At 46.8% G+C, this 27,133-nt stretch overlaps 1 protein-coding gene across 4 annotated transcripts in view; it reads right to left on the reverse strand.

Annotated features, from left to right (window-relative positions):
* The window catches only part of USP21 (ubiquitin specific peptidase 21), a 480,681-nt gene that overhangs the window by 442,195 nt on the left and 11,353 nt on the right, over positions 1–27,133 (reverse strand). For 3 of the 4 annotated variants that reach the window (XM_078669158.1, XM_078669157.1, XM_078669160.1), the window contains exon 2: positions 7,391–7,567. The gene's annotated coding sequence lies outside the window, so the exon portion shown is untranslated. Of the gene's footprint in view, positions 1–7,390; positions 7,568–27,133 lie in introns of those variants that run through there. The other variant, XM_078669159.1, reaches the window with a different exon arrangement.

Below are 27,133 nucleotides of genomic sequence, written 5' to 3' on the forward strand. Positions count from 1 at the left end.
AGCGATATACCTTCATATCCGTAGCTTCCCTTCCAGGCTTCAGCAGGGGGATAATAATGGCTTCTCTAGTAGTTTCAGGCAGCCTCCCTGCTCCCTCTCCCGGGCCGTCTGCCAAGCCCGGCCAGGCCGTACCACTCCGTGGCCTTAACCCTCCAAAAGGATCACTCCCCAGCTGGATAGCAGGGGCTCTCTTCCGTCCAAGGGGCGTGTTCCAGGCCAGCCGGCTCCGGCCTCTGTGTCCTTCGCTGAGCCCCTCACCACTGCAGCATACTCTCCTACCAAGCTCGCAGCCCAGCCTCTAGTAATCGCCAGCTACGTGACTGTTCCTCCAGCCAGTTCCGCCAGCCCCACCGCCTTTCAGCGATATTGCTCCTGCCGGCTCCTACCGGGGTTACTCCACAGCGACTTCGGCCGCCACTGCACCTAGCCCTCCACGGTCTCTTCACCCCTCTAGCCCTCCACGGTCTCTTCACCCCTCTAGGCCCTCAACCTGGGCAGTCTTGGTCTCCTTCTTGGACCTCCAAGGACAATGGTGCCGGGTATTCGCTCCTCCAGTAGTGGAATCACCCTTCACATCCGTCCAGCCTCCCTCGGGGGCCAGCTCCTTCTTGCCGCACGGACCCCCTTTAGGTAGCTGTACATCAATGTCAGAACCATCCAGTTTAGAATGAGAAAAGGCAGGGCAGCTCCTCTGCTCATCAAATATGCCCACTCGTCGATATGCCACAGCAGTCATGCTCACCGTCAGCTCCGGTTTTCCGTCGTTCATGCAGCCATCTTGGGACCGGGACCTGGCTCCCCTTGCACTTTGCATTAGACTAGCTTCTCGCCACTGCGGGGCCCTCCTTGCAGGCCGCCGAGTCCCGCGGCAGTCTGCACTTTCACCCCAGGAGTTTGGGGGCTCTGTACCTCGTCTCTTCACAGGATTATAGAGGGGTCGGCACGGAGCTCTGTGCTCACGCGTCAGTTCCAATCCGCCTCGTAGCCACGCCCCCCGTGGCTGTTGAACTGGCATCAGGAGAGAGGCGATAGTGCTTGCAAGTGAGGGGTCTAGCTTTAGACAGTTCACCCCTCTGGTGCTGAAGGCTCATGGTGTTGGACTGGGCCTGTGACTCTTGCCTTGTAAGTGAATCAGGGACTTGTGTAGCTCACCCATCAGGGAAGAGGAATTGGGTTGGAGCTCTTGCAAGTGGAAGCAGCTCTCCTTGCTGATAAGGGGGATTCCTGCCCTGCAGCAGGTGGGGCCGGACGCAGAGCGGGGTTAGAGTTAATGGTAGATCGGAATGCGGTTGTGCTCAAGGGTTGCGATTCTCTCTTGAATCTTTGCTTGAACGGTCTGGACTGGAAACTCTGTTCGAGGGCTGATATTCACAGATTGCTGCTCTGGGCATAGTTCCTCTGCTATTGCTGGGGAGGCAGGCGGCAATCATGGGCAAGCCACGGATGATCTGTTGTGTGTTCTCTCTGTTGCCCATTGTCGTTCTCAGTATGGTAGCCTATTATGCACCTTGTAGCCTGCTTTTGCTCTGCACACGTTACCAAATATCACGCTTGGTTTTGTGCCACCTTGTATTTTCACAGTCAGTACGTTTTTGTACCTTGTTGTTTTCCTGGGATTTAGTCAGAACAGCCTAGGCAAGGCCAAACAACATTGCCCTTTATTCTCTGTGGTCAGACACTAGCAACTAGACAGAATAGTGAAACCCAGCGGCTGTTTTTGAATACACATATTTTTTCATATAACCCAGGTAAGTGTAATTCCTAAAAACATAGAGCAGAGACTTGCAGAAAGAGCAAAAGTCCTAAGACGAGAGGGTTGCTTTGGCTGAGATGTAGAGCAACTATCTATGTATGCTAAGGTATGGGGTCTGCCATTAAGCCCAGCGGTCTATAATCTATAATCACCTAGCTTATGTAATGAGGGTGGGTTTAGGTAGATCTGTCAGCTAATATGACAGGTCTTTTCATTATATATGGTCTGCTAATCATGCTAATGACATTACTGACCTGTATTTGTTTTCCAATTGTGGCGCAATTATTGCATATTACAGCACAACAGTTTAAGTATTGTAAGCTTCCTTCGTGTCTCTTTTCTATTTATTGTGGATAAGTATGCGTGAGAGAATGAAAGGGGTGACCTGCTACTGTGATCCTTGAGAGGGTCAAGAGTGTTGTGTTCTGGAGTGCCAAATCACTTGTCTCTCTAGAAAGGTTAGGAGGAGAAATGAGGCACTAGAAGCGAGTCTGATTCAGACCCATAGATACTGATGTGGTATGGCGACTCATTCCAAAAGGAGAAATTCCCCACCCATTCTTCATATCCAACCTTACTGAGAGATGCACACTTTCTCAACCATAATAGGTTGATCTATCCTCTTCTCTTTAGGAACAGCTACCCCACAGTGATTATTACTTAATTAGTTAAACCAAAGTTGCCACCCTTCCTGCCTTTTGATTTTACTTCGATGGATGTACACATTCAGGAGGAGTAGTGACTTTATGGGTGTCATTTGAGTTTTTGTTTCTATTTTAATTGACTGTAGCCAATCAAAACCTAAATCAATTGTTTCTTATGTCCAATTATATTTTGTAGATATATATTTGTAGAGAGGCGTTGAATGCCCATAGTTTGAATTCCTTTCACCGGGGCTGTGATATTCCACATAGCCTATTATTGGTGTTGGGTTTAGGCCCCATGTTTCCTGTAATAAAATGAGATTTAAATGTTGAGAAATATCATTTGGTCTCTATCATATGGCATTCTTCGAAATCCATGTACATTCCATGAGCATATCTTGATGCAATTGTGCTCTTGACGGGGTTTATTGACATCAGTACCAACTAGTATTCAAGGAGTGATGTAGCCAGGGCTGCTGGGTCCAGTGGACCTGTCCAGACTTCACAATGTCTGTTTAGGCTGTGCGGCGAGATTGCCTGCCAGTGACGTGCTCACTCCAAAAAGCTGATGCTAAATATTCTTTACTATACCCGGCGAATGCGCACATCTTTCACACTGGTAAAACTACATAGCAGCCGCTAGGTTTTTCGGGGGTCTTCTGTCAGATAAAACCAACCGACTCAAGGCCTGCCCATGAGGCTAATGAATCCAGCCGCTTGTGGGAGGCTGGATTGGTGAACACTCATAGCTTATTATTCTAATTCTGCGTGTGAGGACTTACATGAAGATGGATGCTCTGGGCTCTCTACGGGGGTCACTACACGAGCAGCAGGACTGAGGTTCCAATGCCAGGTACCCATTATTTCTTTTGGTTTCAGCCCTGGTGTCTCATTTCAATTGTATTGTGTTCCATGCGTTGTAGTGTTTCTTCAGCTTGATAACAGATCAGATGGGGTATGGCCTCAGTGTCCGTCTGGGGCTAGAGTTCCTCGCTGTTCTTCCCTCCCCCTTCTTCCATCACTTCTGACTCAACTCTGACCCAATCACACAGCCCAACCCTTGCAGGTCCCAGGGATGGGATGAGGGTAAGTTGGGAGGTTTGGATTGTGGCATCTGTCTTTGGGGTTTGTGGAGCCGGCATTGGGAATGAGTGAATTAAGAAATGTGCGAGGTACAAAGCACTGTTGTCCATTGGGAAGTTGCGGAATGGAGCAGCTATGTCGTTGTCATTGGATGTCGTCATGCCAAGACTGTAGGAGGAGGGTGTCAGGCAGGTGCTTTGCAGAGAGCGGACCGACAAGACAACGTACGTGTACTGTACAGGTAAGATAGTTAAGTCCTAGCTTGTTGCACTGTAGAATTTGCACACTATAGTAACTGGGCACTTTTTATTCTGCAAAATGTGGAGTGTTTTTCATGTGTTTATATATTACGGGTCTATGCCACCACTATTGCTTTGTGGTCATCAAATTTGCTTTGGGGTGTGTGATTTTCCCACTTGTTTTTTTCTGAGTTTTCTCGGGGGAGAGCCCCTTGAACTCCCATTGTGACGGTCGTGCCCACTAGCCTAGCTCGCTCCTGATGTAACACACATCAACGGTTTTTGTGCCTCGTCACTTTCAAATGCAACCAGCCACCACTGATCCGACTTATTATCAGTATGCTGCTACTTTTTGTATCACGTATCTGGATGCCATGACCGAAACAGCAAAATACAAGTGGGGCGGCACACTATGCTACGCGCTGATTTTTTGCACGTAATTTAAGCCACGCCCTGTATTATCTCATTCCCGCAGGTGGCGTTATCCTTTTAATCCAGTTTTCGCTGCTGTACTGTCCCTCACACTTTAGGAAATTAAGGCTTTATATTGGGCTCTTAGGGAAAGACGATGATATGTGGTATCGCAAGTTGGTGGTGGTCTTGTCTTTGTGAAGGCAGGAGAGCTTATAGACTCTCCTGGAAAGAGGAGAGACACAAACACCGGCAGTCTGTGAGGGAGGAAGGAGGCTGCCTACGGTGCACAAAACTTGCATCACCCTCTCTCTACCTGTGAGTGCGCTCCGTGATATTGCCGACTGGTGAGCCTACCCCCGAGAGCAAATTACTCCTGCCATTGTAAGAAATTACGCCAATACCTGCTTCCTGGAAAAAGAATGCTTCAGACTTTTTACCTTTGCTGATCACGCTCTCGCTGCTGATAGGAGGAGTGGGATCATTAACACTGTTGAGAGGCAGAAGTCGGTCAATCACCATTCCTCAATTGAACTTCGGAACTACCAAATTGTATTGACAACATTTGTATCCATGTGTTACTGACAGTTGTCTCCTTATTTAACCTCAGCAAACACGGTGGTGGTGGGGGCTCGGGGGGGGGGTGGAGATGGCGCACAGCGCCCTGCTGTCAATCCTTCACTTCATGCTCTCCGGTGCACAGTCTGAAAGGTGGCACTCGCCCCAGCAGCACCCCACTGCGGACCTGCCGCCACACCTGCCCAACTGTGCCAACTCATCCTGTTGCGCCCCCGCATCCCCCACCACCAAAACCATGCATTCGGCGCTCCCTGCCATGCCTGGTGGAGCAGCCCCCGCCCACCCCGTACCGACTCAATTCACCAGATCGCCCCATAGGCCATAGCCGGCCCTCCCTGTTCTCCTTATCTGATAAATTCCTTTACTCAGGTGCATCCCTTTCCCCGGTGACTAAACCCCCACGCTGTGTCTTCCCTGGCTGCCTAGGTTAGTGCCCCCCCACTACCACTCCCCTTGGCATGCTTTGCTCGCTCCAACCTTACTACCTTCGCGCTGCACCTTCCCAGAGCCAGTGTACTACCAAATCCCAGCCATCCTCCACAGAGGCAAACACCCCCGCTGCAAACACCCCCACCGTCCAACACTGCACTGCACACTCCCAAATCCACAAACCACTAGGCCAGCGCCCCTCCATCCCTTTCAACCTGCAGCAGTTCCACGACTCTCCCAGAGCCCCCCCCCCCCCAGCCACCAAAATGGGTGCAGCCTCTGACCCCATGCCTTCCCGGTCTTCACCGCCCGGACAGCAGCAATCACCACGGCTAATACCTCACTCAAAACCCCACCAAACCGGTCACACCCAGCAAACCAAAACCATCTCCTAGACTGCATTCCACCCATTCCCCGTCACCTCGTCCGCCCCTGGAGACCAGCAGGTCATCAACTCCCAAATCCTCCAAACCCCATTCCACCAGACCCAGAACCATGCCAACCCCACACCATCCTCGCAAGCGAAGGCACATCCGCCACACCTTCATCGGCCAACTGCCTCCGGACCCCCCCCCCCCCCCCGAGAGCCCTGCAGGGATCAGTGCGAGCCATCCGCGGAGCAATGCCATACCGCTGGTCTGCCACGAACGCGTCCAAAGCGGCAACCCCAAGCCCTCACAGATAGCCACCCGCTAATGGGCAGCGCCCAGCAACCATCTCAATCATCTCTAAATGGCACCCAAACCGCCATCTCCCAGCACTCACACATGGCCATGCCCGGCCAGCATAGACAACCCCCAACGCACCCTATTGTGCCCACCCCGAGCTCCCGCATGCACCGCGGCCGACACAGCACTGCCCCTGATCCCCCTGGCCTCAGATGGACGAAAGGCTGAAGGCACGAAAACTGGGCCTCGAACGCAAACCAAGGACACTGGCGGCTCCCCAAATCTTCCAAAGCCCCCTTCTGCTATTGATAGTCAGCTGATAGTGGTTGTCTATTTACTTCCTGTATACTACTGCGCAACTTCCTCTGATGTGTCTGTAAAACGTCACCTTTTTCACAAAGTTTTGTCCTGAATTTTGACCTTCTGTCCTGAATGCAATAGGTCTCGCATTACGCATTATTAACATTTGAGCTATTGGTGTTGTATTATTTAGCAATGCGAATAGCTCAAACTTTAATAATGCGAGACCTATGGCATTGCAAATGCTTGTTAATATGGGTCACTTGTAGGAGGATAAAGGCCTACATTTATAGAACCATGTTATTATTGCCTGTTGCTTGGTTGAATATTAAGTCCATACACATGGAGAGATTAATTTTAACTAATATGTGGTTAGCTCATTGTTCTACTTGTTGAATCAATGAAAATGTCATTTTCTTTTCTCCCACCTTACTTTCCGTCCTCCCCTTGCACCTTACTTGGTACCACACAAACTTGCCCCACTATCCCTGCTCTCCTTCTTCCAAGTCTGACCCTCTCTGTATCCCTCAGAGTTGGGTCACCTCTCCAGATCACTTTCAGCACTGAAAAGCAGTGCTCTGTAACTGCACCAAGTGAAGGTCTTCCTTGGGATGCTCCTATTTTTTTTTATGTATTCTCAAGAAAGCATCACTTACAGTAGATCCACATGTTCTACTAAGTCCCAGCCCCTCTTTTTTTTTTAGGTTTTGCCTAGGCAGCACATGCACTGTCTCTGTGAGACTTGTTTACATACAGTGGGCTTACAGCCAAACCATATCTTGCCAATTGTTAGCTTGAGTGTTGCTCTCATTTCCTTTGCTCCCGTTTGTGTTTGGCCATCCCCTGGAGCATGGACCAAGTACTTGTATCCATCTATTGCTTCTGTTTTTCGATCTACTTTTTTTGTGTTCAAGCACTCCATATGAGTGGTTATATTTTTCAGTCTGTCTCCCATATTCCCTGTCCATGTAGAAGGGGTAAGTCAAAGTTACCCCAAGGCAATGAATCAGTTAACCTGCTACAGTTTGACATGCAAGAACGGGAGGATGTAAATAGGGTGTTCTTCCTAAATTCCTCTAAACCATATTTACTATATAAATAAGGCAAGCAATAGCAGTTGAAACATACATCAAATATACAGATGCCACTCATTTCATCAGTGAGTTATATTAAAAAAAAGTTACAATCTCTACTTTGCACTGAGGGACACCTGTGATGGGGTGGAAATGAATGCTCAATAACAAATCCACTTACCACCCCCCAAAACCCTGTTTTTTTACATACATGTCAAGTTGCTTGCAGAAGTGATGCCAATGTCTTTTGTCAAGCAGGCACGCTTTAACAATCTTAACCCTGATCAGGAAAGCAGCTTTGGCAGATTTGAGCCTCCATCATTGATGCAGTTCCCTGAGTCCAGTACATTAAAGACCTCTTGAATGTGCAGAAATAGGAAATGTTTGCCTAAGAAACCGGAAAAATAAATTAAATTAATATTTTACTTACATTTTGTGTTTTTTCTAAACAAATCTGTAAAAATATGCTTTACCAAACACAGTCATGATGAGCTTTTTTAATGAAAGGCAATTATTTTTTTTTTTTTAAATTCTTTTTATTGTTGCGTCAGTAGTATCACCGCTAAGGAAAAAGGCAGACAGACGGTAGAGTGTCAACATTCCGCCCTATCCGCCAGGAACGCAACTTTTCTCAGTAATTACATCATATCATACCCTGCAGTAATAGATTCGCTTTCAAACTAGCAAGAGTAAGAACAAATAAACCAAAACCCACAGAATCCCCGGAACAGCCGCCCGCCAACCCTCCACACCCCCCCACCCCTTGGTCCCCACCCTCTCTAGACGTGTCTCATCCGACAATCTCGCACACAAGAACAGGTATTAATGTAGTCACATAACACTCATGAGTCCCCACTGTGCACACCATCTCGTCCAGGTGTTCCCCTCCCACATTTTACTAGTCCACAGGGTCTCAATCTAGTCCATGGAATTGTCTCCATTTAGCCCATATTCTCCTGAATTTTTTGGGGCAGCCCCGTGCACGATAAGTAACTCTCTCCGCCGCCATGTACAGATCCAATCCCCTCCGCCATTCTTCCATGTTCGGTTTTTCGGGCGCTCCCCAGCATCTTGCGATGTCTCTTTTTGCTACTACTAAGGCCAGTACCAGAAAGATAGTCAAGGGGCGGGGCAGGTCCACATCTGTGATCGTACCCAACAATGCCAGTCTAGGGTCACGTGGTAAGGCCACCTCCAATACATCCTCCAGTTCCCGGAACACCTCCTCCCAGTATTCTTGAATTATTTCACATCCCCATAGTGTATGGAAGAAATCACCTGTGTGTCGATGGCATCTAAGGCATGTTGTGTCTGGTATCCTACCCATTTTAAAGAGTCGTACCCTATCAAAGTAAGATCTGTGCAGTATTTTAAATTGTATGAGGCGGAGTCTGGACTTAATAGCTACCTCACGGGGGTGCATGAGGGCGAGTTCCCAGTCTAGATCCTCCATGTCCCCCACATCCGCCTCCCATCTATCTCGTAGGGCTTGCAGGTCACCCAGCATATTGTTGGTTAGAGTCTTATACGTTAGGGATATCGCCCCACCCTGTATCTGCTCCTGCAGCAGTCTACCCTCCAGTGGTGCGTACTCTGGGAGATCTGCCAGTGCAATGTTTTGTGCGCTCCATGCATGTTTCAGTTGTAAATATTTGTAGTACTGAGTGTTGTGTAGGCCAAATTCTGCTCTGAGTGCCGGAAAGGTCTTTAATTCCCCTTTTGCAATCACGTCCCCTACCGTGGAGATGCCTATGTCATCCCACCTCCTAAAACCTTTCAGTTTATTCAGTTCTCCTAGCCACTTGCAGCACCACAGTGGTGTCTGACGAGTGACCCTCTTGTCCCAACCCATTCTTTTCGTTGCCCTACGCCACGCTGTCAACGTTATCTTAGTGGCGGGAAGGAAGTGCTGGCCTACCGCTTCCCCATAGAGGTAATGCAATATAGATTTGCGTGACCATTGAGACCTTTCCAGCGCATAGGTGGGGTGATCGGCCGCCGCATGGAGCCACTCGTTGATCGGGGCGAGGTGTTCCGCCCAATAGTACGCCTCCAGGTTGGGAAGCGAGATACCCCCGCTATATTGGTGGCGCTGCAACGTGGTGAGGGCCACACGAGGTTGTTTTCCCAGCCACAGGAAGGCGCGCAGGTCCGCATGTATTTTAGTCAGAGTCGCCAATGGTAGGGGATAATACTCATTCTGGAGTGCATAGAGAAACTTGGGTAGTAGGACCATTTTATATAGTGCGGCACGACCCAATAGGGTGAGCGGGAGTTGCCTCCATCTGTCCATTTCTGACCTTGTTTCTACCATTATCCTAGCCACGTTTGCAGTGTAGGAGCGTGCCTTATCTAGCGTTATATATACGCCCAGGTATTGGAAGCCGTCTATCGTATGAATAAGCTGTCCCGGAAGGCACTCATGACGCTCCTTGCCGTGTGGGTCATAAAGGACCGATTTGTGCCAATTGATCGTGTGTCCCGCCCTCGCCCCGAATTCGCCTAGCTCCCCGAACAGTGCTGGAATTGTCCTGCCTGGGTCGGTCACGAACAATAGTACGTCGTCGGCATACAGAGATATTTTTTCCTGTGTGTCGTCAATAGTATCCCATCTAAAACCTCTGATATCCTGATTCTGTCTAATCCGTGTCGCTAAAATCTCAATCGTAAGGGTAAACAGGAGGGGGGGATAATGGACAGCCCTGGCGCGTACCCCTACCAATGGGGAACTCACGGGACAACCTTCCATTGATCCGCACTCTCGCCTTCGGGTTGGAGTACAGGAGCCGGACCCACTGCATGTATTTGGGACCAATCCCAAAACGTCGGAGGGTCTCCATCAGAAAGGGCCAGTGGACTGCATCAAATGCCTTCTCCGCATCCAATGAGAGGAACCAGTGGGGTTCACTTCTCTCACGGACCTCCTGTAGCCAGTTGTGAGTGCGACGGAGATTCAATTTGGTCGCCCTATCCGGAAGGAAACCGGACTGGTCCATATGCACCAACTCCGTTATCACCTGTCGTAACCGTCGAGCCAGGATAGTGGCCAGTACTTTCGTCTCCGTATTTAGGAGGGAGATTGGGCGGTAGGAGGAGCAGTCGTTTTTGGGTTTGCCCTCTTTGTAGATTGGGATAATAGTGGCCAAGACCAGGTCCGGAGGAAAACTCCCTGCATGGTATGCGTCCGTGAAGAGGTTCTTCACGTGTCGCTGCAACAGATCCGCCGTACGTTTAAAAAATTCTGCCGGGAAGCCATTGGGCCCGGGAGTCTTCCCCGGTTTCAACGCCGTCACAGCTTCAGAGATTTCGTCCAGCGTCAGATCCGCCTCCAGGGCTGCAGTAGCCTCCGCGGATAACGTCGGCAACTCCATATCACTTAAGTAGCGTTGGGCGTCCTCACAGTCGCCCAGGTCACTAGCCCTGTAGAAGTCCTCGTAATAGGTCGCGAAGGCCTCGGCTATGTCTCTATCCGTGTTTACCTGCCTGTTCCCGGTTAACGAGATCTTATCCACCCATCTCGCTGCAGTTTCCCTCCTACTCAGCCAGGCTAAAAGTTTGCCCGACTTGTCACCGACATCATATAGTCGATGCAACGTCGCCAGTGCCTGAGTGCGCGCCTCATCCGTGACTAATTCCCTGTAACGTCTCTGTGCGTCAATCAATTTCCTGAGGCGGGCCTCACCCTTCTGTTGGTGATACTCCGTTTCTAAATTTAAAATGGAGACCTCTTCACTCTCTACCTGACCCTGGCGCGACCTCCTAGCCTCTCCCAGCCTAGTTTGAATGCGGTCTCTCAGGACTGGTTTCATTGCCTCCCAGAGGGTAACACCAGAGCCCACCGAACCCTCATTTTCGGCCATGTACACCCGTATGTCCGCACGCACGCCCTTAAGTATTTCCGGGGTTTGGATGTCCCATGCCGCTAATCGCCATTGTGACTGCCTCACCCCTCTGTCTCGTCCCACCTGCACTAATAGGGGGGAGTGGTCGGAGATCCCCCGCGCCTTGTATTCTGCTAGGTCTCCAACCGTGATATCCTGCCTAGACATAAAAACATAATCCAACCTGGAGAAGACCTTGTGTGCCCCGGAGTAAAAGGAATAGGCTACCTGTGTTGGATGGAGCCAACGCCATACGTCGGTGAGGCCGAGGGTATTCATCTGCCGGGCTAGGGCAGTTGTGGATCCCATTGGGTGTGAAGTCCCCGATCTATCTTGTGTGGTGCACATGACATCATTAAAGTCCCCCCCCACTACTTGAGTTGTGTCAGCCGTGTCCAGTAGGATATTAGCAACCGCCTTCAGTGTGGGAGCCTGCAGCTTGGGTGGGGCGTACACTGATATTATCGTGAACCTACGTCTTTTCCACAACCCCTGGACTCCCGCATATGTGCCCTGAGGGTCTAACCAAGTGCGTGTAATCGTGAATGGCGCCGATTTTTTTATAAGGATCGCCACCCCCCTGGAGTCTGCCGTGTATCCTGCATGTGCCAGGACAGTATATCTTCCCCGCGCAATAAATGCGCACTGGTTCCCTCTAAGGTGCGTTTCCTGGAGGAGGATGACGTCTGGTGTCAGTCGTCTGAGGTACGCACTAACTAAACCTCTTTTAATTTTCGACCCCAGGCCGTTCACATTCCAGCTTAGCACCGTGAACCCTGTGTCACCCGTGGGTGTAGCGTCTAGTGTACTTGCCATTGTGTTGCTCTGAACCTTCCCTGGGTGGGACCGTGACTTAGGGATGTCATCAACTGTGGGCTGGCGTGTCTCTGCTGTTCCTGAACGGGTTCTCCCCTCCCCCCCATAACCTTTGTGGACCCCAACCGGGGGTAATACAGGAACCAATTCCCCTCAGCTCCCCCCTCCCCACCTCCCTCCCCTTCCAGTTGCATCCCAACCCGGGCCTGAACTATCCAAGGGAGAAGGTCTGTCGCCCTCCCGCACATCCCTCCCCACACTAAACAAGAACTAACACTGAGAACTTAAAGAACAGTAGGGGGGTGCGTGTCAACTTGCTTGCTCCGTTTCGCCGAGACGTCATCATCTCCGATCCCCCTTCAGCCAGGTTCACGAATGTGAGTCCTGAGTGTCCGTATTCATCCCTTGGCTTGAAGACTCTTGTTCCATTTGCTGGATTACCGTGATCAGCGGATGGTCCGAGTTGTCCATTGGTATGTCTCCTTCTCCTCCAGACATGTGGGCTTCCGAGTCCTCCACCTCATCGCCTTCGGATCGGGTTCTATTCCTCAGGCAGCTGAATCTCGAGCCCGCCACCAAGTCATTGCTTGGGGACGCCGACCTGTTTCCTCTTTCACCCTCCTTGTCTCGCGTGCGGTATGGCGTCGCCGGGGCTTTCTTCTGCACCCTCCGCGCACCCCTTCGCTGTGGTTTCGGCACCTCCCAGAGCGGCCCCTCACGGATCGTCTTGTCCAGAGCAGCTCGGCCTGCCGCCTCTCTGCTGTTCAGAATGGGCCTCTCTTCGAGCCATTGCCACACATCTTCCGGGTGGGCAAAGAAGATGGATTTGTCTTTATAGATTACCCTGAGTTTGGCAGGGAAGAGGAGCATGTAAGAAATGTTCAACGACCTCAGCTTCGCCTTGACCGAGTCGAACAAGCGCCGCTGCTTCGAGACCTCCTGACTGTAATCTGGAAAAATCATGATGGAGGTATTCTCCAGACGGATTTCCCCCAATTTCCTGGCTTCGCGCAGGATCAGGTCTCTGTCCGCGTAGTTCAAGAAGCGCGCTATGACAGGTCTCGGCCGCGCTCCCTCCGGAGGTTTGGCGAGGAGCGCCCTATGCGCCCTCTCGATGATGAAGCACTGGGAGAATCGTGCCGCCGGGAAGGTAGTTTTCAGCCAGTTCAGGAGAAAGGCGGACATGTTCCCATCCTCAATCCCTTCTCTAAAGCCCACAAAGCGAAGGTTATTGCGCCTGGATCTATTTTCGGCATCATCCACCTTCCACAGCAGTTGGCGATGAGAGGCCTGCAGTTCCGCCATATCCTTCTTAAGTGTTGTAATCGCCTCCTCATTGTCGGTCAAGCGAGATTCGGTCACCGTAACCCTCTCGGACAAGTTGCGGAAGTCCTGCCGTAGTAGCGTCACCTCGGATCTCACCTCTCCAATCTTCGTTTCCAGGGCCGTCCGAGATGCCTGAATATCGGTTCTGGACGCTTGAATGGCCTCCAGCAGCATGGCCGTGTCGTTGCGTGCGCCGTTCTGCTGAGATTGCTGTGCCGCCCCGGACCGCGTTGCGGTGAAGTCGTCCATGGGGCCCCGCTTCGAGGCCCCGGAAGTCCGGTCACCTTTCCCCATGTTGATATCGCGCCTCTCCGGGTCCTGCGGCGCAGATGTGCCCAGCCCCGGGCAGCGGGTGGCAGTAAAGTCGCTCCGGGCGGCCCCGTTTGCAGAGACTCTCCCGCGGGTCCCCTGGCACCTCTCTCGCCTCAGTCCTGAGGGTCCCCTGGCTGCTCACCGTGGTCTGGTGGTCGTCGTGTGTAGGATGGGGTCGCGTAGGCAGGACCTCACCCCGGGCCCCAGCAGACTGCCTCCTCACCGGGGGGATCTAGGTCTCCTCTCTCCAAGTGGCACTCGCCCCTCATGCACACACCCTCGACAGTGGTCGTCAGGCTGGGTGACAAAGCAGCCCGGCCGCCATGTTGGTAAAGGCGGGCACCGAGTGCAAGTCAGAGGCAGACTCCCGGCTCCTGCGTGGTCGGCTCCCGGCTCCTGTGCCCCGGGCTCACCTCCGTCGCGGTCTGTCTGCGTCTCCCTGTTCGTCCGCCACTTGGGGTTGGTCGCGGTGGGGACTTCTCGCCTGCCTCGTCCGCTTCACATTCCGTCGGCCGCCATCTTGGTGTAGGCGGCCGGTCGGCTTCGCCCGCCTCGGATTACCCTCCTCTCTCCAGCGGCAGAATCCCGGTCCCGCCTGGTCGCCAGGGGGGGGCGGGGGGTCCCGGCGCCCCCAGTAGCCGGGCACTGTGGGGCAGGATTGGAAGGTGAGGCACTAGGGGCGCCGCGTTGCACCGCGCGCCGCGGTCGTCAGCATGGCCGCCGGGGAGCTTCTGGGGTCGAAATGTCTGGCATTCGGTAGAGACAGCTCCGCACTATCGCTGGGGGGATTCCGCCGGGTATCAGGACGTCGGTCCTCCGTTGTGGCATGTGTTAGGGCCCATGGGTGATCTGAATTGTCGGATTATCGTGCTGCTCGGCCGGAGCTCCGGCAAGGCACGTCTAGTCGGCCATGTTGCTGGCCACGCCCCCAATGAAAGGCAATTATAATCATTTATTAAACTTCAATAATTAATAACCGCACCAAAACTCCAATTTCATACTCTGGTTTTGCCTTTGGGTTCTCTCCGTCAAATACCCAGCACCAGATGTACTAAGACTGGTCTCAAACTGTGTACCATGTTTTGCGACCCGTCTCTAATTTTGCAATGTGACCTATTAAGCAATGGGTTGCACTGCTTAATCCGTCTCGCAGGGATTTGCATAATAACTTGCTTTATTAATATGTCAGGTTGCTATGTGCAGCTTGAAGCAACTGGACACATTAGGAGTCAGGGTGAACCTGATGATGAAGAATGACTCTACTAGAGTGGTTGAGGGTTGTATAACAAAAAAGGGTTTTCCTTTTTCCCACCACTGAGTGTAGTGGAGCGGAGCGGAGGTGTAGCTTATTTTCCTTTCCTACCATTACAGCCACCCTTAGGAAGACGAGGGGGATACTCTACTTGCTGTTGTATATTTATTAGGGAGTACGTATTCCCTTACCTTTCAGACTCGAAAAGACCTCTTCACTCTCCTGGGCCCATTAGTTCTTCTGTCCTCCTGCACCTAATGTTTACGTAATCTGAACGGAAGATGCATAAGAATTTGTAGTAGACCCAACCGTCCCCCAAAAAATAACGTTTAAGACAGGGAAATGCTAGATGTGGATGTGTCAGTAGAAGAAATACAACAGGAAATCAGCCAACTTAAGGGAGTTAAGGTTCCAGGAAAAAATAGGTTCTCCACAGAATTCTATTAGTGATTCTCTAGCAAAGTTGTGGATCATACCCTGCATATATATGAGGAGGCTGGATCGGTCAGGTGTATGCTGTTGGGACTTATGTATTGCCACAATAACACAGATTCATAAGGAGGTGTGTGGGTAATGCGCCTGAGGAAAGCACTTCATATAGGCCTAACTCTTTACTGAGTATTTGGGTGAAGATTTTAGTGAAGGTACTCATCAATAGACCATTTGAAAGATGATTAATACATGAAAAGGCTATTTTCCAGCCGCAAACTCTTCACTTTTGCCACCATAAAAGGGGCTTAGTACATATAGCCCCATTCACTGCTAGAAAGATGAACATTCAACGTAATTCACTGTTACCAACTTCTTAGTTGAATTTCGAAAGATTAAGATGATGCATTGGGTAAGAGTTGCTTATGGAGAGAGATGGGTTCACCCCGGGCCCCAACAAAGTGGATTTATTAATGTTTTAAACATGGGACATCCACAGATAAATTAAAAACAATAAATAAGAGCGAGAATGTTAACAGTGAAAATGGGAGCACAAGGGGGGAACAACGAGTGGAATCTGCTACTGACTGGGGTATATGAATCCAATTAATGAGTCCCAGATGAAAATTTCCAATTGTAGTATTGCCAATACAGTAAAAAGGTGGAGCACGAGTTCCCTTATTAGGAGCACAAGTGACCTTATTACAATAACTCTTTGGCACATTGATAAGCAATGATTTGATGTACCAATTAAATAGCAAACATAGGATGCTAAAACTTAGCGCTCCACCAGAGGACCCTTTTGGAGGTCAACAAGTCTTGGAACCGTACCCTGCCTGAAAACTCCTGAGCTTTCCTATGCTACCCTAGGACACTTACTGCTTTCACAGACTGTGCAGAGTTGAAGGAACTTTTAGGGACCCTCCTCTACCACGGAACCAGAATGGATCACTGTTGGAATTCTTAAGTGTAGTAACTGATAGAAGGGAATTATAAAGGGGTAACATGGTCTGCAATGACTATCCCTCTGAATCTTGAATTTATTGGCGGCAGAGTTGTATATTACGGCAGCATGGTATCACTAGGCACAACTCTGATGATTTGAGCAGTATCAAAGTATGTATCTGTAGTGCTCTGACATAGAAAGACAGTACACTTGTTTGCATTTTTTCGGTATGGCATCACATGCGGTACAGACATTTCCTGCTGCTCATCCAACGTTTTCTAAACACATTTACTGCAGAAAAGGAAATGACATTCACCTCGGTCTTCGACCACAATTCACCCCCACATTTAATACAGGAAGAAACACACTGCAGGACTGTATTTATTTATTTATTTATTTTAATAGTGTTTTTTTATAGCGCAAACATGACTCTTGCAGGTATCAGAGCACTTTACGGAATTATAGCAAGCAAAGTAGCAAAAACAGTAATATCCCCTTTGAAAAGCCACAATCTTACGCAACTTCAGAGTGTGACGGACACAAGATCACAAGCCAATGTTGTGGTAATGTGGCAACAGAAAAATGGGAAACCACCTTCCTTCCACACTCCAACCCAAAAAGGACATATTTCCAAAAGCGTCATCTTTAACTGTCACCACGAGTATTGGTAGAGTTCCTACGATAAAAGGTACCAAAAAGGTTGGATAGTGATTGACAAATTTTATCCAGAGACAATATAATGTCATTCGCAATCAGACTGCCCCAAGGTGCTCTCTCCATCAACACATTATTCCAGAGAGTAAAAGGCTAGAAAGCAGATGAAAACGTCTCCCTTATGGGTGTGTCAAAGGGAAAAAAACTGTGAAAAAAATATTCTGCGATTTTCCACTTCCGGATTAGGATATATAAATAGATGGGTACAGGAGAAATGGATGGCCATGGTGGTGGAATGCTTCCCGATGATATTTCTGACTTTAAATCCTGTTTAATAAGTAATTAAAGGTTTGGAAATCCTATGTTGCCACTGCTGAACAGCACCATGGTCTGCATAGCACTTAGCACCATGGTCTGGCAGAGGCCCAAGGCAAAGTTAAATACGTTATGAACAGGGGTTTCCTAAATACCTAATTACGTACCTAGTCAGTGAGAATATTCAAGTAAAAATGTATCTGTTGTACAGAATCAGACAAAAATGATAGAGGCAGAGGGCAGCAGCAAATATAGAAAATCCGTTTTAAATTTAAACGAAGAGAGATGGAGGAATAGCAGCTCCACTGTACTGGAACAACTGATGGGAATCTGTCCTAAAATAAAGTCCCTCACTGTGCACCTCACATGCACGTTTCCTAATTTTCATGCACTTAGGTGATGAAATCCTATGCAGGAGACACATACCATGGGTGTTGCCAGCACAACCCAACTCCAAGCAGCCCCACCACTCCCCCCACACCCGCAGCGGTACATCCAGGATATCTCCATTTGCTTAAGAGACTATCCAAGGGTAGGTGGTAGGTGATCTCTTCTTTTTTTAGAAGGTGAACCGTACCAAAAGCTCAGACTGGTTCACGTGAACACACCAATGTATCAAGCTACCCCAAAAAAGGGACCCAACAGCACTCATTGCCCTTTGGGTTTTCGTTTGGCATGAATGTTCAGCCTTCTGCACTCTGCTCCTCTCCTTCCAGCAGGAACCATATACATTTATGCCTCTGTTCAGAGGACAAATTACATCCCTGCTTAATACCCTCACAACCAAATGCAATATTGTGGTACAATGTAGTGGTCCTAGGTCGCAAAAGATCATAAACAGTGACACTCACTACCTCAGACTACCTGCTAAACCTATCCTTCTGTACCAGACATGTCTCTTACACAATATGAGCCCAAGCAAGGGTAGGTGTCTATTGTAACAAGGTTGTGTTTTTTTATTGGTCTTCTGTTAAATGACTCTGCAGCAAGGCCCCCATATAAGTCTGTCTGCAGTAAGTCCATAACTAGGAAAAACAAGAACTGACAAAACCAGTAGGTATCACCTATGCAAGAGCTATTGGCTCTATTCATTTGTACACAAGCGTGGCTGCTGTTCAGCATGGCTAAAGGTTAGTGACATAGAGGACAGTAGCATGGAGGGGAGTTGCAAAGAATGGAGCAGAGTGGCATAGAATGGAGTAGAGTGGCGTGGAGTGTAGAGTTGAGTGAAGCAAATTGAGTGGAGGATAGTGTAGTGTCAGAGTGGTAGAGTAGAAAAGAATGTTGTAAAGTGGTAGGGTGGAGTGGGACATAGAGTGGGGTGTCAAAAGTGGCAGATTGTTGTAAAGTTGTGGAGTACGGCATAGAGTAGAGCGGAGCACAGAGTGGAGTGAAGAAGCAGAATAGAGTGGGGAGTGGAGTAAAGTGGAGTGGGCGTGGACTGGAGCAAATTATAGCAAAGTGGAGTGTGGAATGGCAGAGTGTCATAGAGGATCCTGGAGTGTCGTGGAGTGTTGTGAGCAGAGCGTCGTAGAGTGGAGTGCCATAGCCTAGAGTGGAGTACAATGTCAGAGTGGAGGGGTGCAGAGTTGAGTAAAGTGGCGTAGAGTGTCATGAATTGGAGTGTTGTAGTGTGGCATAGATTGTCACAGAGAGGCATAGAATGTTGTAGAGTGGATAGGAGTAGAGTGTAGAGGCGTAGAGTGTCGTAGGATGAAGTGGCATAGAGTGACGTGTAGCAGAGTGTAGTGGAATGTAGTAGAGTGGTGTTGAGTGTCGTAGACTAGAGAGGCCTAGATTGAAGTGGCACAGAGTAGCGCAAAGTGGAGTAGAGTGTTGTAGAGTGGAATGGCATAGAGTGTAATAGAGAAGAGAGTCGTAGAGTGGAGTGGCGCAGAGTAGAATGGAGTAGAGTGTCATGGAGGGGAATATCCTGGAGTAGAGTGGGGTGGGGTGGAGTGTTGTACGGTGGAGTGGCCTAAAGTGAAGGGGTGTAGAGTGGAGGGATGTAGTGTGGCAGAGAGTGTCGTAGAGTGTAGTGGCATGGAGTGTCACAGTGGATTACCCTAAAGTGGAGTGTCTCGGAGTGTGGTTGAGTGTCCTTCAGTGGAGTGAAGAGGCCTAAAGTGAAGTGGCATAGAGTGGAGTAGAGTGGCAGAGAGTGTTGTACAGTATAGTGGCATAGAACGGAGTGTTGCGGAGTGGCATTAAGTGTCGTAGAGTGTTATAGGGTGGCATAGAGTGGAGTAGTGTGGTATAGCCTAGAGTGAAGAGGTATAGTGTGGATAGTGTGGCTTAGAGTGGAGTGCCGTGGAGTAGAGTGGCAGAGAGTGGCGTAGCGTAGAAGGGAGTAGAGTGTTGCGGAGTAGAGGGTGTGATAGTGAACTACATTACAGACAACACATTTTCAATTGAAATGACCATTACATTTGCACATAGACAGTTTTACTGATGAAGCTATACAGTGCACAAACGATAGTGTGTGCAAATGGCATCACCTAGTGTGTTGATTTGTTTTGATGGTATTCATTTTTTTGTTGATGAATGCCAATTGGTATGTGGGGTCGCACTCTAACTTTTCACAAAGTATTCACTTTCACTAAGTGAATACTTTGTGAAAAGTTAGAGTGCGACCGCACATACCAATTGGCATTTATCTATAATTTTTCTGAGCACCCTGTGGAGTTCGCACCAACATTAAAAAACATGCAATTTGAGGATATTGCACATACTACAGAACAATGAGCAGAAACATTAGCATTTAGCGAGGCCGACACACAACGGATTTACTCCCTCATCGAGGAGACTGAAAGTATATGTCCTAGTACAGGATCAAAAGAATCAAACATCAAACAATTGCTATACATGTCTAAACGAATTGTGAATCAAAAATTACATGCGAGTATACTTATAAAATGTCATAAAACTCCGCGGATTCCACGAGGCCTAAGGATATCCCTAAAATCGACACTATGTAAAAACAATGCCAGATTTACTGAGAAATGGTTTGCAATATTGAATAAATGTTCGCTAGACTTGATAGTAGAAGAACTGGCAAAACTAATAGATGAATTAAGTAAAGAAGTAAATCAACTAAAAGATGAAATAAACAAAATATTGACTAATGAGGAATGGGATCAGATACTAACTGATACTAACAAAAAATTAGAAGAGTATACTAAAGAAATCAATGACTGTAAATTAAGAAAATGTAAAAGAGACACAACAGACTATCCCTTGGGAGAAGTGTATAACTGGGCTGACATTTATGCGAGGAGGAGACAACAGAGACCAAACACAGATAAATCATTAGATGAAACATCTTCAGATGATTCGCAACAAAGAAGAACACAATTTGACAATAGGAGACCAAGAACTGGAAAATCAACAAACATTATATCCGAGAATGTTACACCAGGTACATCAGCTGTGACATCAGCACCCTCTAGTAATACTTCTTTTTTGGAGAGAGGTACAGGACCCCAAGATGAACCAGGAGGAGCAAGAAAACAAATAATTGTCGAAACAGTGGCACAGAACACAAGGAGTCAGAAACCCTAGTGATAAACATCTCTAAACATACGGTTACAGATTTTCAGTTACAGACACTGCAAAAGGGAACTTCGTATGTCCCAACATACCATTCAAACCAACTTGAAACAAAAGTTTGCATCTACAAATTTCTACGATCTTTAAGATTAAGACACTTCTTTTCCAACGTCATTGATACAACATCACAGACAGTGGCACCTAAAGAAAACATACTAATGGGATTAAGAAACAAAAGCAAATTCATCCCTCCAGTAAGTCACAAGGTATTGGACGCATTTGAAAAAGTGGTTATGAAAGATATAGTTCCTGCCCGTTAGGAACTGTGTCCTCCAGGTGATAGATATCGCATTTAGGGAGTATGGACACTGGACCTTTATAGCTCCAATATCCCCCCCTCTTTTTTGTGTTATATATTCAGTACGGCAGTGTAGCCGTGGGATCATTTACTATAAGTTTCCTTTTCTCTGGGTATACAAACCTTTAGTACCATGATATGGGCACAGTATGAGTGCAATAACGTTTGGCACCATCTTTCCAATTAATCCTTCACTTGGCATCACATGGAATAGCGAACCCTATGTGGCTGGGGCACTACAAAATAAATAAATGATTCACCTTACTAACGTCTTTATAAATAATGGTTTGAAAGGAGAGTGGACTTTCACGTTGCATGTTCGGGGTCGGTTCGATAAACAGATGTTGTCAATGTAATGAAGAGGCTTCGGATGATTTTTAAATACCTACTTATGCAACGTCTGTTGCGTGTGAGAGACATGGTGTTATCTTCCTTTTTTGTATTTCGAGTCAGTGACGTGACCCTGGCAAAATATCGGGATTGAGTGTCCCTGATACACGCATGCGCAGTGCAATTAATGCCTTACGCATGCGCAGCTGACTTTGCTTTGAGCTGGCATCCGGGAAAAGGAAGTTACCGCAACATGAGTTCCTGTCACCTATTAAGGTGGCGTGCGCTGCCGTTGTGAGCTCATTACTGGCAGTCGCATGGACGTGGCAGGTACACTGATGTGACCATCTGTGCTGAAGTGTGAGTACTTTATTCGGAAAGGTGACTTGAAACCAACACTGTTTACCAACTACAAAGTGTGTCTTATACCGTTTGCACACATTTATAGTTTCAGCCCGATAATGAACGGGCGGTTCATGCGCCTAGCCGATGGAGTACGTATGTCCGATCAGTTAGGTAAGACCCTGTGGAAACCAAGTATTCTCCGAGTGGAGTCGTTTTTATTATGGGTGAGGTTCCATGTTGATGTAAGTGGTGTGATATTCTGAGTGAGATCCTCTTGTAGTAGCCAAATATATGGGAGTTCAGACACCATTTGTTATATGCCAATAATATGGCTACTGCGAGGTGAGCAATTGTGTGATACGCCATGTACGATTGTGGGGCCCTCGTGTAAATTCTGGATTTGTCTGCCTGTCTTGGCGTGGGTTAGATGTGCACACGATTTTGGCACACATATGTAGTATCAAGTTTTACTGATACACATCCCTGCTGCTATCTTCTTTTTCTTTTTCCTAGATTAAGACCTGGAGCTAACCTTTCATCATTGACCTGTGACCACATTGAGGGGGGCACAGGCTCTTGCCCAGATCGACATTGAGGGTTTTTCACGTGCACTTAATTTTAATAATTTGGTCCTGATGAAACGCCAACGAACTCTTATAGGCGAAAGAGGCGCGAAACATGTCGACCTATGACCCATGACCCCTGGGCGTAGTGTGCCTCCAGGGTTACAGTTTTAGCAGTTCAAATCTTGCTAAGGGTACATCAAATAAAACTAGCTGCGTGATGACCCATTATATATATTTTTCACTAATTAGCACGCACTTTCCTAACCCTCCGTAAAGAACCCACTCCCCACACACCCACATGCACCATCCGGCGGTCTTGAAAAGATCTCCGCTAAAGTGACCCTTCAGGGGGCCCGTAGGGAATTGCACCGCCAGCCCTACGAGGAGCAACCGCCCGATGATGAAGCATGACACCCTTCGGGGTGTGTGAGGGCAACAGAGGACAAAGAGTGGTCTTCCAGTCACCTGAGTGGGTCCCCAATCTAGGAATTCCTTTACTCTCTGTTTTCTCTTTTTTGTAAGGGATTGGTGACTTCTTGCACCTGCCCGTTAGGAACTGTGTCCTCCAGGTGATAGATATCGCATTTAGGGAGTATGGACACTGGACCTTTATAGCTCCCAGATCCCCCCTCTTTTTGTGTTATATATGAAAGATATAGACCAGATATTTAAACACCATAGATCCAAAGCAGCAAATTTGACACAAAAAAAAAAGACAAGCATTACAGGACCTGGCCAACAACAGACAAATCACAAAACGTCAGGCAGATAAAGGTGGAGCTCTAAAAATAATGGACACCAAATTTTATGAACACAGTATTGACACACATGTACAAGATAACGATACGTATATGGAAATGACAACTGATCCTACCAACGAATTCCTGAAAATCCTCACCAAAATTATAAATGAGAATATCGACAATGGTGTAATAGGACAAAAGGAGAAAGAATATCTGATAAAAAACAATCCAACTACTCCATATATTTATGACACCTAAGAGACACAAGCATCCCACACTACCACCATTTCGTCCAATCGTGTCAACCGTTGGCTCTATACATGAACCACTGGGAAAGTTTATTGATCGACACTTACAAGAAATTGTACAGAACATGTCGACATATATAAAAGACACTACTCACTTTTTGAACATTTTGGAAGAACATAAGAACTCATTCACGAAAGACATTATCATGGCTACTATAGACGTGAAGTCTTTGTACACTTCCATTCCGCATGACTTAGGACTGACAGCAGTGGAAAGCTTTCTAGGACATGACAATAAAAGAGAAGACCTGAAGGTGTTTTTGATGGAATTAATTCATTTTACGTTATTCCACAGCTATTTCGTATGGAAAAACAAATTCTATGTACAATCATCAGGTACATCGATGGGAAACTGTGCTGCTCCCACATATGCGAATATATTCATGCACCGATTTGAATTAGATAACATCTTGAACAACGTGGAATGGACACAAGATCTGATATTGTACAAACGGTACATCGATGACATTTTCATCCTGTGGAAAGGATCGGAGAACAATCTTGAAAAGGCTATACAGCAATTGAACACAATAAACGAGAGAATACAATTCACTTCAACCATCAACAAACAACAAATATCGTATCTGGATGTATCAATTTCAAACAAAGAAGGAACAATAGAAACTAGCGTATTCACCAAAACAACAGATAGAAATAATCTTCTCCATTACCAGAGTGTTCACCAAACATCGCTTAAAAAACATTTACCTTTCTCACAATTACTGAGGATTAAAAGGATTGCGCCTACAGAGGAATTATATCATAAACACAAAATTAACACTCTTAACAAATTCAAAAAAAGAGGATATCCACAAACCCTACTGGACGCAACGGCAGAAAGAGCAGACAGATTAGAAAGAAAACATTTGTTGACGACAAGCATAAAGAGTGAAGAACAAAGAACTGTATTCATTTCCAAATTTTCCACCAGAAGTTACCAAATTAAAAAGACAATTCTAAAGCAGTGGCCACTTCTGGCATTGGAAGAAGATTTCAAAGGTATTTTTACGAATCAACCAAGATTTGCATATGAAAGAACTAAAAACATCAAGGAATTAATCAAAGAAAAAAAGAAAAAAAGTTAAACTGTATATAGAGGCACATTACCCTGCCACAACTGTGGGAACTACAGCGCAATAATCAAAGGAAACAGTATCAATCATCCCACAAAGGGAACACCAATAAAATTAAAGACTTCAGGGACATGTGATACCAGTAATGTGATCTATATGTTGAGATGCCCCTGCGGCTTATCATACGTAGGTAAAACCCAAAGAAAAATTAAAACAAGAATAATCGAACACAAAAGTAACATCAGACTGAAAAATATGAAATCCACAATCGCTGTACATTTCAATGAAGCAAAGCACAACCCAAGTCAGTTGAAATTCTGCATACTTGAGAACGTCAACATAATATCAGGACAAGATAACACCAGCCAACTATTGAAAAGGGAAATATTTTGGATAAATTATCTATGTACTCTTTACCCTATGGGTCTTAACGAACGGATGGATTTAAGTTGTTTTCTATAAGATTTGTAAACATAAGAGTTATTGTATGTATAAACACGGCCAAACCAATTTACTGTACAAACAACTGCTCTAATGAAATTCACATGAAGTATGGCATGTATATATATATATATAACACAATTCATTAGTAATGATGTGTTTCAATAGTTGCCCTCACCACTCACAAAGTCTACATTTTTCACCTTTGCCACGTATTTTCAAGTTTTTTTACGTTTTTACGAGTTTCACGTTTTTTATGATTTACTATTCCGATTTCATGTAATGTTTCTGACTCTAGAGAGTATACGGGATATTATTATCGCGCACTACTAGCTTGATAGTCCTTCAGTCTTTTTTTGAAACAGACTCATTTTTAGTCTGTTATCCATTTCTCTAAGCACGTGATCGGACCCAAGATAAACATAGATAGACATCGCGAGAACCAGATAAACCCGGAAGACGCGTTAGGAATTAATCGTTTACCCGCGAATTGAATCCTTCGGTAAGATATAGAACTAACATGTCTGATTTTGTAATACATTCAGTTGCGAGCAAACCGATATATTTTTTCATACGTTTAGTAACGTGCTAACCGAAATATTTACACAAATGTTATCTTACATCTTCACTTTAGAGCCTACACATTGAATTCGCCCGACAGGTCAGTTCTACATCAATGATAGTGTTTTTTCAAGCATGAGCACTATTGTCACAACCATTTATGATGTGCACACTGCATCACGAAGGCGGCGCATGTATAATCGTGCTAGCATATAACCACCGCGTAACACGAAAATAATGGCACAAACATTTTTGGATTTTTTTATATTCAAACACATACACTTCACACTGGGTGTAGCGGCAACCACTACTGTTTTATGTTTGTTTATGTTGATCTAATAATGTACGAGTGATAATATCATTGTATACTTATAGATGGTACAAAGTCCCCCGACGAAGGGCAATGCGCCCAAAATGCACTGGGCTCAAATCTGAATCAAAGTGAATGAAATTAAAAATTGATTATTTAACAAAGACTATGAATGAAATAGTCAAAATTCAAGAATAAATAAATTACCTTGAAGAAACAAAGACGTGTAAATTTGTTTTAAACAGTTATGATTCGAGTGCGAGCATGGTGATGTGCTTTGGTGTCCAGAACACACATATTATTGCATTCATTTTTTTGTTACCACCACACTTCAGAATTACTAAACAAAAGTGTTTCACTAGTTCTCTCCTAATTCTGATATATTCTGAAGTATTTACACAGTTCAATTACAGATATTTAAATGTGGTTGTGTACGAGAAAAATAAAACATTATACAACTGTCTTCCAGCATACCTCCAGTATCCAGCATGACGGTCACATAAATCCTCACACTTTGAAGTCAGTAAAAGAAAAGTAAACACAATGCTCCCTCGGAAGACAGAGCCCCACACTGTATCTCGGTCTTTGAAAGCACAGCCAATGTGACAAAATTTGGTTTCCGACCAGCCCATGGTAAAGAGACGGCTTTAGTGACTGTGATGGACGAGCTTCGTATGCGTGCAGACAGAGGTCAAGCAGTGGTTTTAATCCTGCTTGACCTGTCTGCCGCATTCGATACGGTCAATCACGCCACTCTTTTGGAGAGACTTAAAGAGGTGGGAATAGTAGGCATGGCTTTGAGCTGGTTCCAATCCTTTCTCTCAAATAGGAGACAGGCAGTGGCGCTTTCCCCCTATCAGTCGGATTTTACTGATATTCTGCATGGCGTTCCGCAGGGCTCTGCACTCAGCCCTATCTTATTTAATATTTATATGAAACCTTTAATTGCTGTTATAAGGTCACACAATATTAATATTGTAAATTGTGCGGACGATACCCAACTTATTCTCTCCTTAGAGGGAGAACAGTCCACACCGCTGAAGGTGTTTCATGAATGTCTTCGAGATACTGCATAATGGCTGAAGGAGAATTTGCTTCAGTTTAATTTGGAGAAAACCGATATTCTCCATTGTCCAGTGGGGAAGAACCCCACTGGGCTCCTCCCAAACTTCTGGCCATTAGCATCAGCCAGCCCACTGCTGCCGGTGGAGAAGGTCTGTAACCTGGGTGTCATGTTCAATAATAAGTGGACTCTCGAATCACAGGTCAATAAAACCATGGGGAGCTGTTTTGCCATTATTAGAGTCCGGAGCAAAATTCTTCCGCTTCTGCCAATGCATGCTTGAGCATTGATAGTGCAATGTACCATTGTAAGTAGATTGGATTACTGCAATGCCTTATTGCTGGAATCCCCGAGATATTTATTGGAAAGGCTCCAG

The sequence above is a fragment of the Lissotriton helveticus genome, chromosome 12 (assembly GCF_964261635.1).
Source record: "Lissotriton helveticus chromosome 12, aLisHel1.1, whole genome shotgun sequence".
NCBI lineage: Eukaryota > Metazoa > Chordata > Amphibia > Caudata > Salamandridae > Lissotriton > Lissotriton helveticus.